Consider the following 17,783-nt stretch of genomic DNA (forward strand, 5'->3'; position numbering starts at 1 on the left):
TATCTGCTCAGTGTAGAAGCTCAGTTGCGTAATAATATAAATATATGTAAATACTTGATTGAGTGTTTAATTACTATTGGCATAGTTTAATAGCCGAAGTGATATACGAGAAGAAATATGTGGAAGAAAATAGATAGTTTAGATATTATTATAATTGATCAGATCCTTTGATAATTTAACAAAATACACAATTAATTCTTAAATTCCAGATTAGCTAATATATTTTCCTTTTTTATCGACCGATCATCCGAATAGGCTGTAGGTAGGCGACATCTGCTTCGAAGTATGTACATTCGCAATTTACCTCGTCGGTAATGATGAAAGTATATTATTTTGTACTATTGGAAAATTTAAATTCTTTATTTAAAAATATTAACAACGGTATGAGTAATACGAAGAGTATAGTAATTGGTTTCGGAAAGAATTATTTAATTAAATTAATAAAAAAGATAAAGCAATTACTTTTAATTCTTTCATTTAGTCTTTTTATATGTACTTTGAATTAATTCTTTGTTAATATGTTACTGATATATAATCTGTTTTAGTATATTAATTACATTTGTCATAACTTTTTAATTAAATTCTTTAAGTTGCGACTAATGTAATTCTTAGTTGTGTTTTCTTTAATTTGATAACTAAACGATTAAGCTTTCATTATTTGTGACGAGTATTCGTGGAAAATGAGTTATCCAGATATTTTCATCGCATTCGGCGAAGCAGTATGCGTTGAAAAATCAACAAAGCATCGTATCGTTGTCCAATTATCTTAATAATGAAATAGGAAAACAACGAGAACACGTTACGATCAAATAAAAAACTTGTTCTTGCTATAATGCATACAGCAGCTGGACATATTACAAATAAAAGCATATGGGAATCGGCGAATTCATTAACCAAATAATATCTCATATTTAAAAGTAAAATATGAAGTACGAACATATACACAACAATATATCTACCCATACTCTACATATAAAATGAACAATTAGATGCACACCCTATATAGTCTACGGATATTTACGCATTCGTGAGAAATTTGATGTTCCATTACACAATATAAAATATCCAAAGAATGGCAATGTCTCTTTAAAATATCCAGCAGCTGAAACGAACCTCTACCTACGATAAAATTGCATAAATAGCCGCAATTAAATAATCACATATCATTAAATTGTATATCGTTTATGTAGAACGCAGGTGTACGTATAGATGATTACTAGTCATGATCGTTGATTTATTTAAAAAATTTCTCATTCTTTAATGTCTCTCAATTTTTATACAATATTTTGCACTTACCCTAAAAATATCCCGTATAAATACTTTTACAGAGAAAGAGTACTGCAACTGTATTATATACTTAATTAACACTCTGACAATTTATTAAAATAGTATCGCCTCTCTAAAGAAGTTGGCAATTTCGTCCAACACCGCACAAAATTCCCTGTTTTCACGCGAATCATCCGTACAAACAGATCACCGGCTCTGTTAATTAATCGAGGATCGGCGGACGAGACGTTTCCCTTCCGTACAAATATTTTGCCAGCTGCGTTTCTTGCCGCGCGTCCATCGGTACCAGCAAACCGGCAACACCTTTCGATTTCATTTCGTACGATGGTTCTGGCTTGCAAGATGCTATGCGAGGTAGTGGCTTGAAACACAGGTACCCCAAGGTATAGCTTGGCGTGGGCCACAGATGTTATTGTCATATGGCAGACACACGGCTCTCGGGATTCGGAGCCGTAAAACCGCGACTCTCCAGGTCCAAGAAATCCTTCTGTGGTAGCCAACGCGCCGCTGTTATATTAATCTAATAGACGTCACGCGACCAAAACTGATAGAACCGGTCGATTTAACTATCGGAATAGCCCAAACGATGGCTTTTCAATCTTTTCTGGATTCTTTGCAGTTTTTATGCAATTGGATAGGATGAATTTCTGAGAAAAGTTTGTCTATTCCGTACGATTCTTTGTTCGTGGCTTCGTGGGTTTCTTCTTGGTGGATTTATTCTCAGAAACTTTAAACTCTCAGAATTGGTTTTCTGAATCTCCGAGAACATTTTTGCGCAAGGTACGGGCGATCGTAGTTTCCACTTTTTAGTTTCGTTTAGTTTTCGGCACGAGGCACGAGTGATCGTTCTTTCTCGTTGCATCTTTCGAAGCACGGTGGATCCGCAGGAAAATCTAGCGATTTTTCGAAAAGATACGAGTGACGTTTCTCTTTCCTCGCATCATCCACTTTTTGTCCTACTGGACAAATTGTAAAATGTAAATAAATAAATAAAAAAGAAGCACCGAACGATAAAATCCACTTTTTGCATCTGTACGCGTGTAGCTTCCCGAGAAAACCGAAACTTTTCTACGAGATTCTTGTATCTGTTTTAAAGAAAATACAAGTGCCCATTCTCCTCTTGCTCAGTCTCAACTTGTTCGAAGTTTCGTTAGAAGTTTCTGGGAACGCAGAAGCAGTTCTCAAGCTGTGCGCGAATTTTTCGAAAAAAAAACAGGCGATTCAAATTTCTTAATCTTCTAATACTTCTTAACCCTGTCGCGTTCTTATCGTCATTTTCGATTTGCAATTGTATCGTTGCAACGTTAAAGGATATCCTCAGTTCGGATTAAAATATAGGAAAATTGTTATCGATGGTATCTACGCGATGGCTGGTTTCGATTTTACGCTAAATAAACATCCTCTCGAAGCATCGGAAATTCTCTTCCTTTTTCTAAAATCAAAACGAGATCGAGATATGAAAATCCGAGTATCATAGCGAACTCGTATATCGTTTAAAAACTTTTAACTAATTCGAAAGTTTCAGAACGAAAGCAGGAAAATGGACGAATGAAGGAAACGAGGAAATTGGCAGCAATTTGAAAAGAGTGTCAGTCGTCTCTTTAACGTAATCGATATTACGTTCGCGAATGGCGATTGATTAATTACGAGCGGAAACGTAGCGACGTGTACGAGGTCAAAGGTAAAACTTCCGGGGAACGACGGAGGAAAACTCGTAGACGATGCAGCGACTGGGGTTCAGGGCAGCGACCCAGTTCTCATATGTATTTATACCAGAAGACGCTATGCCGGTTGCGTGTGGCCATTTTGAAGTGGCAAGAGGAGAGAAAGGGAACAACGGGGCGAGCCGAGGAAAGACAGGGAGAAAAGAGAACCGTCTCGTGCGTCACGAGACACGCCACAGGGGCTAATGAATCTGGAAATTTAATTCCGACTTGTGCGGGAAAACCGACGGCGGGGCGAATGTGTTGCGCACCGAGTAATTTTGCCGCCACTGGATTATTTATAGATAAGCAACAAGTAATGGAAGACTTTTTTTAACCTTCCGCGGTAATACACTTCTCGTTCAGATGTCTTGGCTTCTAGGACATTTCCTATTTTTAGGAAAACCTCGACGTCGGATGAGAATTTTAAATTGCAACATTGCCGGATTCGGTTGACATTACCGTTTCCGAGAATTTTGTTACTTTGTGATGTGTGGCGTGTAGATGAGAATTTTGAAGAGTTTTGTCAAGCTCGTTATTTTCATTTCATCGCACTCGTGTTTCTATAATAAACCATTTTCCTATTGTATCATAGCGGTAATACAATTATGTAATAGAAATAACGTGTTGGATATTTTATGTTGGAGATTAATTAATGGAAACACGTAAATGGATAGACGTCTGGTCAATTTGAATTAGAACTTGGTTTTCAGTTTTTGTAGAGTTTTTAATATCGCACGTAACTTGTTGCTAGAAATACGTTCGAGAAAGATGAATAGAAATTTCACTGGCTAAATTATGTGCTTACTATGTTTCTTTCAGAAGGGAATGTTAATCGCGTAATTTTATGTTTTCCATTCTTACGGTATAGTGTTTTGAATTGCATTTAGAATATGTCGATCGTCCGAGGTTCGTCAGATTTCATGCAAATGTGCAAACTTTCTTTTTGTTATTTATGCAATCGTTAACGAAGGAATCACGTAATAGCAAATTTTTCATATTTCTTGGAGCGCGCAGTTACGCAAGAGTTCGAAAACTTGGCGAGGGAAATTAAATGCACACAGGAGTTTCAGAAAACTTGGTTATTAACTACGAAAAGAAGTTTTACAGTTACTGGGTGGACCGTAAAGTCGAGGAAACAAAGTAAGAAGTTCGTTCGAGATTCGTGATCGATGAGAACTGCATACGTTTTCGTGTCAGAGGTAACTTAGTTTATCCATTTAGAAAATTAAATTATGCATATACTGTCGTCCAACCAACAAGTAGCGTTCAAGTTAGAAAATCAATGCAAATAGACTCGTCGTGTTCTTTCTGCGATCTCCATATTTTATCTTAAATAATACCGCGGATATTTATGCAACTTTTTATTTTTTTAAATACATACGAGTGAAGAAACGAAATTGTTTTACGCGGTGAATATTATAATGACTAATCTAATTCCTATGTACATATTACGTCCACTGTGTGTATTTTTGTACCTTAAAATTTCCCATAAATATATCAAATCCTGCAGTCCAGTTATGAGTAGACTCGTTCGTATTTCATAGCTTTCGTTTCTTATTTTCGATATACAACGAATAAAAAATTGGTTTACCTATCAAGACTATATAGAAGCAAAAATCATCATGCTTTGGATCATTTTGAGCATTCTGAGAAATTTTGTAAATTCTGCAAATTTTCCATAAATGCATAACAATTCTCGGCCTACGCATCCTTTCGAATACAATTTCTTCAGACCTCTGTTCATCATCAATCAAACGTCAATAAAATTCTGTTTTCTAGACTGCGGATTTTTAAATGTTCATGGGAAATTGAAGGTGCAAAAATGCGCACGATCCACATAATACTTAAAATATCCAAAATATTTATTACAACACACATGAACAGATGAAACAAATTTCTACCTGAATCCCATTCGTTAATTAGTAATGTTCGTAAAGGTATAAAAACACATAAAAATCCGTGCTCCTTCAATTTCGTGAAAACTCCATCAACCGTATCAACGCCATGAAGCGTCTCGAAGAGCTCGTCGTTTCTGGCTAATCGGAATCGTCTGGTGGCCGATGACGTTTTCGTTACGAGATTCGCGTGGCTTGCACAATCTCGAGCGTTGTCCCGCTCGATCGTCGAGTTTCCCAGATCCACGGCGATGTTTTCGTTTCGCCAACATCTCTTGGGTAGAGAAAGACGATCTATAAATCTAAGCTGCGAGAGGGATCCTCCCACGCGTCTTGGCCCAGCTGATCTCAGGCCGAAGCGTCGCACAATGAATCGCCTTTAAAGCTCGTGTATTTACCGTCCTTCTGTGCAACCGGGGAAAAAGAAAATCTGCGAAACAGTTGTGCGCGGTTTAAAGCCAGGTTGCCAGGGAAAAAATAGAGAAACAGATTTCGTTGCGCAAGAGTCGCTTGAGCGACGACCTTTGTCAGCCGTTTTGTGACTCGAGAGACATTGTCAGGTAGAGGTTCGTGGCACTTTGTAAAATCGATGGAAATTTGGAAACTGTCGGTGGATCGCAGGAAACACGTGCGATTTGTTGGGTGAGATGCCTGGGAAATTTAAGGTTTCAGGAGACGGTCGATCAATTTACGTACTTGGAAATCGTGAAATTTGTTTTATTTTACTTTTAACGCAAATAGGAATTCAATAATGCGTGGAATCGATAGAAATCTGGAGACTCTTTAACCGAGTCATGGAAAACACGCGAACAAATTAGCTGAAATATTTTCGAGGGATTTAGATTCTGTGTAATTTCGAAGGATGGCAATTAATCGTTTGCAAAATTGCATCGCGTTAAGCAATGAATTATCGCGTTGAATCGATGCACACGCATTGTTCGCTTCTCGAAATTGAAATTATATGACGATTTACAGATTAGATTCGATCGCGAGCATACAGAACCTTGTTAATCGTAAGAAAAGACTATGTTTCGAAAATAACCACGATTTTTCCGAAAGGAAAGTAAAAGAGCAAGAATTAAGCAAATTTTTCCACCATCGTGATGCTTAAAGAACCTTAATTTCTACGCTACTATACAACAGCCACGATAACCACGCGTTTCGCCGTTAAATTTATTTTTATCGACAGTCATGGAAGAAAAAAACGTAGAAATACAAGCAGGTGTGGATGCCAACCGAATGATATAAACCTGCGACAACAACCAAATTCGTATGGATAAACCGCGATAAACGAGACGTTCTGCTCGTAAAACGAACGATCATATATTCCACGCCCTACACAGCCGAGAAGCGTGACCTTTTTCTCGAACAGACAGTCGAAACGAGCTGTATTTCGCGATGGCACGAGCACGGATGTAGTTTATTGACGGATGATTCCGATCGAGCGTCACTTCGACTGAACGAGAAACGAAACAGACGAATCTACACACAAGCGAGTAACCAGAAATAAAACGGTTCCAGGCTGTACGATTGCGGGTTCGACTTGAACCATTCACGAGCCGCTGCTAGTCTTATTTATTTACTGGCACCGGATTAATTTAGCGCCACTTCCGGCTACTGGACAGAACATCGAAACAATCAAGTGTTGGCGTAATTCGCGGGTCACTGATTAGTTTCGTGTTACCAGATATCGAATCACTTTCTGGCTGTTGTCTCGGCAAACGAGTGAGAAATTTCGTGGACATTTTCATGGCTGCGAAAAAATTTGTTTAAATCGCGCTTATTAAGTCTGCGATTGTTACAGTTCGATGTCTGAAAAATAATCGTAAGAATCGATGTATCTTTGAATTTTGAAAGAATTGTTCTGATCTAGTCGGTTAGCTTTTACTTTCCTGCGTGCAACGTTAAGCTCGCCATGATTTCTCCAACACATATTGCATGTAAAGGAAGTTTGCTATTAATCGACAGGGAACATGTGTTTTTGAGGAAATGAACATGCAAAGAACGCGTACAATTTCAAATTTCTAAATTGACCTACGTAATTGTAATGTACAAAAATCTAGCAACTTGCCGTGAAACCGTAACGTATGGAAAAACTCCGCAGCCTCGTATGTGTTCGAAATCAACGTTGAATTTTTAACCAGGACCCAGTTACCAGGAACGTCGGTCATCGACATCAGATTGTATCAAACAGACTTAGAATTGGACACGCCAGACTCACACACGCATATCTAATCCCAAAATCTAACTCATCAGTGTGCGACATCTGCAATTGTCAAATTACCGTCAAACACATCCTCTTAAATCTCCCTGAATAGAATTACTCTCGCAACAAATATCAAATCAAAGGAACTTTAAGCGAAAATCTCTGCGATAGAAACCAAGTTTCACAGGTTTTCTTCTCTCCGAGAAAATAACGCCGTTTAACAAAATCTGATTAAAATGCAATCGAATAGAATAATACCTATATATATATATATAAAGAAAACTTCATTCCAATTTTCCAAACGTTTTGCACAAGTTATCCACATTATACTCACATGTATCGTACTGTTATTAGGTTGTCCGAAAAGTTTCTTTTGTTTCGTAAGGTGATAATAGATGTACAACAATTTCTGTTTTATATTATTTTATTCAATTAAGTATGATCTATTTCGTATATTTCTATTATTACGTTCGTGCATAATTCAATAAACTAATATAAAACAAGAAACATTGTGCGTCTATTATTTCCTTATAAAACGACAGAAACGTTTCGCACAAGCCGATATATTGTACCACGTGTTTGTGAAGTTTAATCGTTTCATCACAAAATTTGTTACCGTTAGCAAAAAAATGTCCAACAAGTCTAAATGTCCAAGATCTTTCATTAAATATTCTACCGTTTAATGTCAAGGGTGTATATTCCACGTGTTAATATATAATACATTCATTATGCGTGTTAATTCGTGCGTGTTCACGCACGAACTCGAGCAGAGAGCGTACGATAATGTGAAAAGACGGATACATCGGTATAAAGAACTGTGGTATCTCGCACCCAGAAATATCTACCGTGTTGAGATAGCTGCACACGTGAGCCAGTATTTTACATAGAGACACGTGTGTACTGGTCGCGTGCTTCAACTATGCATATGCCATCACCACGTATTTCCGTGTTCGTATGGGCCATCGTCCTCGCAGCCGTCTGCCACTTCCGTCTGCTGCGTGTCTTCCTCCACGCCACTGTTTTAACATCCTCCGATACCGCGTTCAACAGTTATTTTATCGCGATATTAGCTGTATACCGTGGTGATTCATAATCTTTCGATCAGAAATTTGCACAGTTGCGAAGTTAAGGATTGTTAAGAACGATCCTATTTTAGATAGGCGAATTTTAATTCTTGCAAATACAAATAGGCGATAATGAAGCAACGCAAAAGTGAGAAATATAGAAATTGTTATATACAAGAGACTGAGAATCCGAATGAGCGATGAATTCGATTAATCGGTTGCGTGAAACACTGGGAATTTTTATTCGAACGTTAGGTGGTATGCGAAACACGAGAACTAACATGGACTAACCTTCTCCCATACACCTTTGCCACAATTTTCTGCCGCTGGATTATACTTTAATATTAAACCTTGCTCTACGAAAGATATCTTATAAGACTGAAATTTAGAACTGTGGAACTACCGAGATATTTATAATAGAAAAGAAGCAATGTTTCTCACGAAATTGTAACACGTAATCGGTGATATCTGACTGACGACGAATCATCGCCAGTAACGCGTTGCAGTGATTAACGCGGCTGTAAAAGGATGGCGAATTAAGAGGAACACAGGAGAATTTCGTCGAGGAACAGAAATAAACGAAAAGTTTAGACGATGTGGCAGAGAAAAAGACGCGATAGACCTCGTGAAAAAGGGTCGTAGATCCTCGCGGCGTGGAGCAGGTCGAGTGAAAAATAGCATCGAACGGGAAACCGGTCGAAAAGTTTTGAAATAAAAATGGCAAAAGAGAGATGAAAGCGCGCGGAAAGCCGGGGTTGGCCAGGGAGGCAGTGGAATTTTGAGAGCGTAGAATTCGAGGAGGAGCACAAAACACGGATATATAGTCTCGATAGCGGGCTGTTAATTCAGCCCTGGCCACCGGCTATTCCCAGTGCAGAACGTTGCAACACACGGGACGAAAGTAATCCCGCCACGCTGTATTCTTAACCCGTTGCACCGACGTCGGTGGGGCCAGCGAGGACGAAAGGGGGAGGTAAAAAAGGGCAAAAGAGTGCGTCTATGACGTCAATTGGAAAAGGTTCCTCTCGTGCCACGGGGCGCGAACTGCGGCTACTCTCATCGGGGGCCCCGTGTTCGGTGTCGCTCTCGTGGCATCGAAGCCAGTTTCCTCGTCTTATCCTCCACCAGACACTGGTATAGGATCAGGTTTTCGTTCATCATATCGTTTGTATCTCGATTTTGTCCGAAACAGGCAGTCGATGAATTTTCCTTCTCCTTTGGGCTGAAATCGTCTTGAAGAAAATAATTATTTTTATTATCGCTTTTTATTTTTAGCGGCATTTTAGTGGGAAGAGACTTTTGGCTAAATAACGCGTTGACTAGCATTTTTATCGATCAGATATCGATTTGTATTATGGAAGAGAGACGTAGCAAGGTAAGAATTTGCTGTTTCGTAATCCGGCAAAAATGAGTTTGATGTATTATTTGTTACTTATTTTAGGAATATCGAGAGGGAAGGGTGGGCTTTCTTGGTAGATTTTGACGAGATTCCTTCTTGTTACGATAGGAGAAAAATGGTATCTACCACGTTTCATAAATCTTATATCGAATGCGGATTTTGTGAAATGAGAAGAAACGAATGAAAACGAATTTGATACTTTTGTTACTTGTCTTAGGAACATCGAATAGAGTTTCTATGGATTCCTGATAACACGAGACGACTCGAAAGATTTGATGCTTCCTTAAAAAGTAGTTATTCCTACAGTATACGCGTTACAATTTCGTGTATCTTTATTACAAGTTGATAGTCTCTTACGATGATCAAACTTTGGCCAACTTGTTCTAACCTTTACTTTGTTTAAATTCGCTTTTGTTACATAACTTTTCTCGGTCGAATCGAACTCTAGTTAACGGGAGGATAAGATCGAGGCGAATGCTTTTTGAATGGGGTCAGACGCGATGCATGGAACGCAATTGTTACAAAGACGTCACGCAACAATATCCAGCGCTGAAACTTTTTACAAGGAACGTAACGTTTCAAATAATTGTTTACAAAATCCCCTAAGTGGTTAGTAATAATCCTGTCTACATCTATCGTTTTATTCCTCCGCTGATAGACGCGCATAAAGGATCAATTAATAATCTATCGCACTACGTTTGTTAGGTTTTTCCATAAACGTAAACGATTAACGTTATTTCTACACGCTTTACCATACTAAAATAGATCTCTGAAATAATCTACCGAAGAATCGATTAATCTGTCTACACTACGTTTCTGACATTTTTCTATAAATGTTTAACGTTATCTGTGTCGTTTCAAACACACCTAAACACATCTAGACGCACTCTCGCTGTACGAAAATAGACGCGGGAAAAAATTGCTCAAAGGAAGAGAAAGATTGTTCGGGCGTGTAAAATTCGTTTCTATACCACTGGTCTGGTCTTGTCCGTCTGCGTTTCTTTCTTCTCGTTTCCTCTTCTCCGTCTTCTCCTCGTTAGAATAGGCGAAAGTACGCAGGGAGTGGCATCCACGCGATTCGCGCGAGAGAATTGGCCGCTCGTCAAAGAGGCTATTTGCAACCCTCGCGGATTAATTTTAAGAGGGGAACGACGGTTTAGGAACCTCCCCCTCCCCGTAACCGCGTCGGTGTCGCCGTTTCGCGGATCGCTGTCTCGCGGTTTCCGTTTTTGATGGTCGCGAGAATGCGCCATTTCCACTCGACCGTAGCAAACAACAGAATAGTCTACTTAGATGATCGTTATCGTGAAGAACGTCGAAAATATCTCTTCCTTTCGAATAAATCAATTCATTCGTTTACACGTTTTGGCACGCTTTTGGTTTTTCGAGAGGCGGTCGAGCTGCGCTCTCGCTCCAACGTTTCGAAGACGCAAATGTGTAGCTCGTTACGCGATACAAAAACCAAAAACGTGATATCCAATCGTCGTGGAAGCTGCAGGTAGAAAGTGAAATTTATATATTTTGTTTGTAATCTTGTTTCTGTAATTTTCATCTTTCTTTGTGAGATTTCGTGCGATGAAGAGATTTTTCTCATTGAAAATGTCTTTGTTAATTGTTAACTGGTTGAAGAATATTGTAGCTGTTTGCATATGTACAGTACCTTTGTGGACGAGCGATACTTGAAAGTATACCGTGGACGTCTTAGTGATTTCTTGATATGATGGAAAGATGAAATGCAACAAAATTGTAGTATAGAAGAGCGTCTTAAGAAAGATGGAAACTCTACTTTGGAACACCTAGTCTCAGCCTATGTATTACCATAATCCGCATTAATCTACGTTAAAAATACCACGAATCAAATTATTTTCAAGTACATAATTAATATGAAAACATAGAATGTATATTAAGAATATATTAACAATACTTTCATTAATATTTTGACGATATTTATATTACATTGTTCGAGTTATTACTTGAAACACTTGTATTCCATATTCATATATTATGATATTCCACATATGCTTCGTTGTTGAAAACTGAAAAGAAACTTGAACTAAGCGATAAAACGTGTCGAACATTACACGTTTATTATCTTCTGCCTTCTAGTTTCGAGAGGTTTCTGGTCTCACACGCGACACCTCACAGATTCTACGTAACATTTACTTACTCACATCTTACTCTTTATTCATCACTTCATAAATAAACTTTGCCTAATTACTTTGACAATCGATCTAATCAATCCTAAGCTCTTAGCAACTCTTCCAACGATCGTACTTTATATATAACAAACGATAGAGTAAATCGTAATGTAAATGTCCAACGAACGCTTGCAGCAGCTCCTTTCGAACGAATCGATGGAAAAGCACCCCGAAAGTTCGAAACGGGGCGCGGTCCTTTATTCCTGCTGGCGATTAATTATGCGAGTCCACCCTTTTGGCGCAATTAAGCCGTCAGTTTCCAGCGTTCGACTGGCGCGTGAAAGACAGGGTCTACGCACGTTCGCGGGGAGAAAAGAGGCGAAACACTGCCGCGAGAAAGACTTTTATCCCTCGTTAAGGGAGCACGATGGGCAACCCTCGCAATTATAGAAACCACCCTTCGACGAACTTGAGCTGCCGGCTCTTGGAGGAAAATTCGTGCGGTGGATGGAGCGGAATTATGCTTACCCCGTTGTCAAAGGATTCAAACGCGACCGTTTCGTCTGAACGGGACTCGCGGAACCTCCCCACAGGCGCATTCATCTCGAGATATAACCGTGAACTCGCTCGATGGGCTACAGTTTGTCGTTCCGCTCGATCTTCTGCGCGACATTTCATTTTAGAGAAGATTCTTTCCCTCCCTTTTGTTGTGCGAATTTTATTCGTCGTTTATGCGACAGTATACAATGTTTCCTTTCTTTGATAATTTTTATCGGCGCTAATGAGTGTATTAGTATTGATTAGTATTAAGAAAAAGTATGATACAGTTTTTCGTTAATCGTAGTAATATTTTCTTGTTAAGGGATGATATGTAGTTTCATTTCATTTGACAATTACGACACACGTATCGTAGGAAATAATTCACCTTTACAGTCAAGTTTCGCGGAAATCACAAAATCGATTATTTTTGGAATATTTTAGTCTTAAACCGACAATAATGTGAAGTTTTTTATTTTTTAATGTAAAGCTAACGAAGAAAATAGGGTGCGAGAATTATACTACCTACTCAAAACGATAGTAATAGTAACAATTAATAATATACAAACTAATATGTTTGATAGAACGACGTGTTATTTATACGATACTGCAATAACAATTAAGTTGAAAACAGTGATTAGAACAGAATGTATAGATGCCAGTAATGAGCATAAAAATCGATGTGATACGAAAAACGAACTGTGAAAATTGAATCAATAGTATGTACGTGTGTTAAATATGTTACTTATTTTGTATGCTATTACCTTGGGCTCATTTTACTGATACTTACCGATTGCTTTTATCGATCGGCATCTTCGTTGAGAAATGTATCCAGATGTCAGCCGTATACTCGGGGTTCTGTAGTTTTTGTGTATTTTTTGCAACATTTTTTTCGGAAGTATCGCCCTACGGGAAGGGTTGTGGCTCGGTTGAATACGTAGACACATTAGAAATGTCATAACTCATCGACTCAGCAAAGTTGTTGGAACAAACAGTGGGAAATTTAACACTTGTCCCTTCTGGACAAGTACTAATGGCTCGAGTTAACCCCTTGATCGTTGTCGTCGCGACCATTTCCACCCTCGTACACGATGTTTGCACTCGACGAGCGAAATATAATCGCAAATGCTTCTTTATCCTTCTCGCGCAGGATTTGTCGTCGCTGCTTAAGAATAATAATCGACGATGAATTTGTAATATGATACGTATCTATTATCAAAAAATTAGCGATATTCTATAAAAAAGAAAAAATAAATAAATATAGTTTCAGATTCATAATTTTCTAAATCTTCGAATGCTAATAATTCAAACCCATAATTTGTTAAATTTTGTCAATTTTACAAATCCAGCATCGGCTGTTGTTTGAAAGAAATTGTTCGTTCCTTAGACGACTTAGACAAATTTCATCTACACGGCTACTTACCATACGCCCATATGCAAAATCTTTCTCAAAATCGTTCTCGATCGTTTCTAGCATTGTTCGTCATGAAAATAAAGAACAACGAATGAAGGAGGATACTTCATGGGTGTGCAAGGCCCGGTGGACGTCCGCGCATTGTGTTACGAAAGGGTGCATCGGCCCAGATTGCGTTGGATTTCATATTCACTCGGCAATAATAAGGATTCGACGTCGTTTTCCTTTCCCTCTTCAGGAAATAAACGCGCGAGGGTTCGCGTTGGCAGCCGGTTTATAGAGAGCGATTCGCAAGAACAGTTTGGAGGCAGAGAGACATCGACAGTTTGCCATTCTAAGTTAGAATTTGCGCTAGAATATTTTCGAAAGTATACAATCGTTGCTTCCTCTAGATATAATATTTTAATGTTCTCTTTGTTTGCTTTTTTCGGAACGTAGAAAGTAGTCATTTATCGAAGAAATTCATTTCTTGGTTGATGGTGATATTTGGTAATTGATCGTTATGTAAATAGAAGAGGATTGTTTACCATGAATTTTCATGAAATATCAAAATGCCGAGATTGGAAATATCCAAATTAGATATTATCATAGTTGGAATGTTCGACATTATTCGTTTCGCCATCCTTTGCTTTCATTTTTATACTCGCGTTTGATTCTTTTCGATCGTAAGACTATCGAAGGGCTGAGAAACAAAGAACTCGTCATTTTTCATGCGTCCACTATCATCCAGAATATCTTAATAGCTCGTAAAACATCCTTTGTGCTAATTTATTAACTACGAAACATCAATCGTATGTGCTGCGTTATTACCAAAATAAACCAGTAGTACGCCAGAGATGGAGAGTGCTATAAGCGAGTGCATCGTCTACCGAAAGACCACGCGCCGCCACTTTATTATTACAAGCTTGACAAACAGGTGGTTGAAAAAAACGTTTCTCCTCGAGTCATTCGAGGTATGCAACGAGAAACGAGAGAGAAAAAGAGAAGAGCTCGAAGCCAACGGGGCTTATATTTACAACGAAGCAGGTGCCGATCGATTTCTGTACTCGGCAACAATGTTCAATTTCGATATTCCTTCGTGGAACGAAGGTTCTCAGCTCGTAAAGAAACTAGAAGCAGCGAAATAGCAACGCCTGAAAATTATTAGTATAGTTCTACAAGTGACGAAAGGCGGCTGCCATAATTATATATGAGAAATAAAAATTATATCAACGCAGCGTATTTAAACGTAGAAGACTGCCATTTATCGAAGTGTTGATCGTGATTGTTGGAAATTAATACATATATGCACCACAATACCGACCCTCGACAAATTGACAGATTAATATCCGACACGTTGATCGGACTCTCCTACTTCGCAAAATTCCCAGACGTTTCAACTCCAACCCTCGTGTCTGCAAACCAAACTCTCCAAACATTCCAACGCCTCGAATACCCAAACAACTTCCACTTTCAGCTGAAACCTCCACCCGCTACGCTCAACGTTTCACGAAGCTTCAGAGATGCAGCCGATACGACATGGAAACGTGTCGATAGGTGTTTTCGAAGCGGCACGGCGCCTCGTAACTTTCCGCGGCATTATCATTTAATTGCTCGTCGGTGTTTCTCTTCCGTGTAGGCCACCGTTGGGTCCTGTCAGGGACCAGGAGGCAATTCGAGGACGTCGGTCGCGTCCGACCCGGCACATCTGCCCATTCGTGGCAGGTGGCGACTTATCCGCTTCTCTCCTGCTCGAGCCATCCTTCTCGCTTGCGAGCGTGGCTCGTTTCGCTCGTTCCTTGTCCTTTCCGTGGTCTGTCCGCGTTTTCTCTCCTCGTTCCCACCTCTGGCCGCGACTCTCTTTAAGCGGACGAGCCACGCGACAATACCGCGGCCAGGCGCGTGTCAGCGTTCCCACCACGTCTCTTCAAGAGGATATGTCGTGCCGCCGTGTAAAACGGCCGCAGGGAACGCGCGGCGTGTAATTATTAATCATTAAAATTACTTCGCCAACCGCTCGTGCGGGGAACCATCTTCCCAATGCTACAGACGGCTGGTTTCAGTTTCAGGGAATCGCTGTATTCGACGATGTACGACGCGTTAGTGTACAGGATTATCGGAGCTTTCGGATCGATTTATCTTTGGTGCTTTGACGTAGTAGAGGATCGTGTTTGCTCGAAAAGACTGAGAGGTTCGGAGAAGTTGGTTTGTTTAGATAATATACGACAAGAGACGATTTTGGGTTCGATAAAAGCTAAGGGTAGTTTGCATGGTAGAACGCTATTTGTGCGAAGCGATTGGAAGATAACAAGGTTTGGTTATAGTATTTTGTGGTATTGTATGTATGATCATAGTATTATGCGATACCAAGATGATTTTTCAATTGAAATATCGTATTAACGTAGGAATGAACGTGAATTCTAAGATATTGTCGCCTAATAGCAAAAATCACAAAACTCATTAAAATCAAGATAATTTAATATTATACGCGTTCCGTGGTAACGGTGAGTTTCATATTTATTCACTGGAAAATAATTATAACTCTATGTTTCAAATATTTGAAATATAACAGTTATCGAGAATACATAGAAAAGTAATTTGTTTAATCTTTACACAAGTATTACTAACAATACCACGAACTTGTGTAAATCTATAAATAAAATATAGATACTCTGATAAATACTTTTCCAATTTTCCTCTTAACTTTCCTTTTCCTCTTAATGACTTACCCAGCCCACTTCGTACTCGACAATCCGAATGACTAGCATTCTGACCTATTTCCAAAGCCACCCCAATAATCCCTCCCTCCCTTTCTCTGCTCTCTTTCTTCCCCTTTCTTTTTCTCTCTCTCAAACCTACTTACAATCTTCAACCACGACTCGAAGAAGCTTATCGATACTTCAAAACCGGCACATCAATTCCTCCTGTATGTACCTTCCTATGTACTTGTCCCTTCGCAACGATGCATAATTCAACGATAGACCAGTTACTAGCTCCTCGAAATGATAGGAATTCTCGGTTGAACGATCTGGGCTAGAGACTTTGACCAGACTCATTGTCTAGAGTACACAGTCCCTCTATGGTATCCGAATGGATCCTGGGATTTCGGGATCACAGGAAGCAGCCGAGGAGCGGGGATGCCGTTGTTACCAAGTGAACGTATTAAAGGGTGGTAGGAGGCTCGACAGATGTTGAAAATTTCAGACTCGCTAGAGAACTGGAGAGTGAAAGAAAGAAGGGACGGAGGTGGTGGAGGCAGAGAAGAAGAAGAAGGAGGAGAGAAGGAAAAGGGAGAAAGGGGGAGAAAGAGAAGGAGAGAACTGTTGGTGAGAAGACAATGGAGCATGGTGGCGCGTGGCTGTCCGCTAGTTATGGTGGGGATAAACACGGGGTGTAGGAGACACTTAAGACGATGATGACGATGACGGGAGGAAGAAGAGAGAGATTGAGGCGAGCTTTAGAACTCGGGGAGCATTGAACTGTGTGTGTCCCCTTATCTTTCGCGGAGCATCATTCGGGAAATGAAAAAAGGTACCCACCGTTTTGTCCGTGTCTGCCTCGTGCAATTGAGAAAATATTGTGGCATACTGTAGTCAGGAACATGGCTCTCGGGGAGGGTCCTTCTCCAGGCTTTCTTTGCTAAGGTTGCGTAAGGGTGGTGTAAGCGAAACGTAGATTTTTATTGGAGGTTACGGCGGAAATTATGGCAAGTTCCATTGTGGTGATTTATGATCGTTGTGCGATTTGCAGAGGCTTTAATAAAGAGGGGTAAATTTGAAACGAGGTTACATAGAACGCATGTTTGTACGAGATTTTCCATTTTTTTTTTTTTTTTTTTGTCCCTTCTTGCCTTCCTTCCAAAGTGGGTCATACATGTTGCGATACACCCTGTACGAATACATGTTAAATATAGTTAAATACTATCTAGCACAAAGTTACTGATACTCGTATGTAAGTTGCAATTTTGAACTTCCCTTCTACCACAGCTGCGCATCCATATGATCCTGAATCAAAAAATTGCACACGCGCTCGCAGGATCTATCGACCTGTTCGATCTGCGAATCGCCCGTGCCTACGCCACAGTCCCTTTCGCCTCTCGGTAGTCGCTAACAACGTTTCCGAAATACCACGAGATATTGTTTCCAGATAAAAAGCTGT

General features: G+C 39.6%; 1 protein-coding gene across 1 annotated transcript in view; it reads left to right on the plus strand.

Moving 5' to 3' along the window:
* LOC117230410 (protein neuralized) overlaps nucleotides 1-17,783 on the plus strand; it is a 113,681-nt gene that overhangs the window by 1,160 nt on the left and 94,738 nt on the right. The window lies entirely within an intron of this gene.

The sequence above is a fragment of the Bombus vosnesenskii genome, unplaced genomic scaffold (assembly GCF_011952255.1).
Source record: "Bombus vosnesenskii isolate JDL3184/JDL3185 unplaced genomic scaffold, Bvos_JDL3184-5_v1.1 scf7180000013267, whole genome shotgun sequence".
Taxonomy (NCBI): domain Eukaryota; kingdom Metazoa; phylum Arthropoda; class Insecta; order Hymenoptera; family Apidae; genus Bombus; species Bombus vosnesenskii.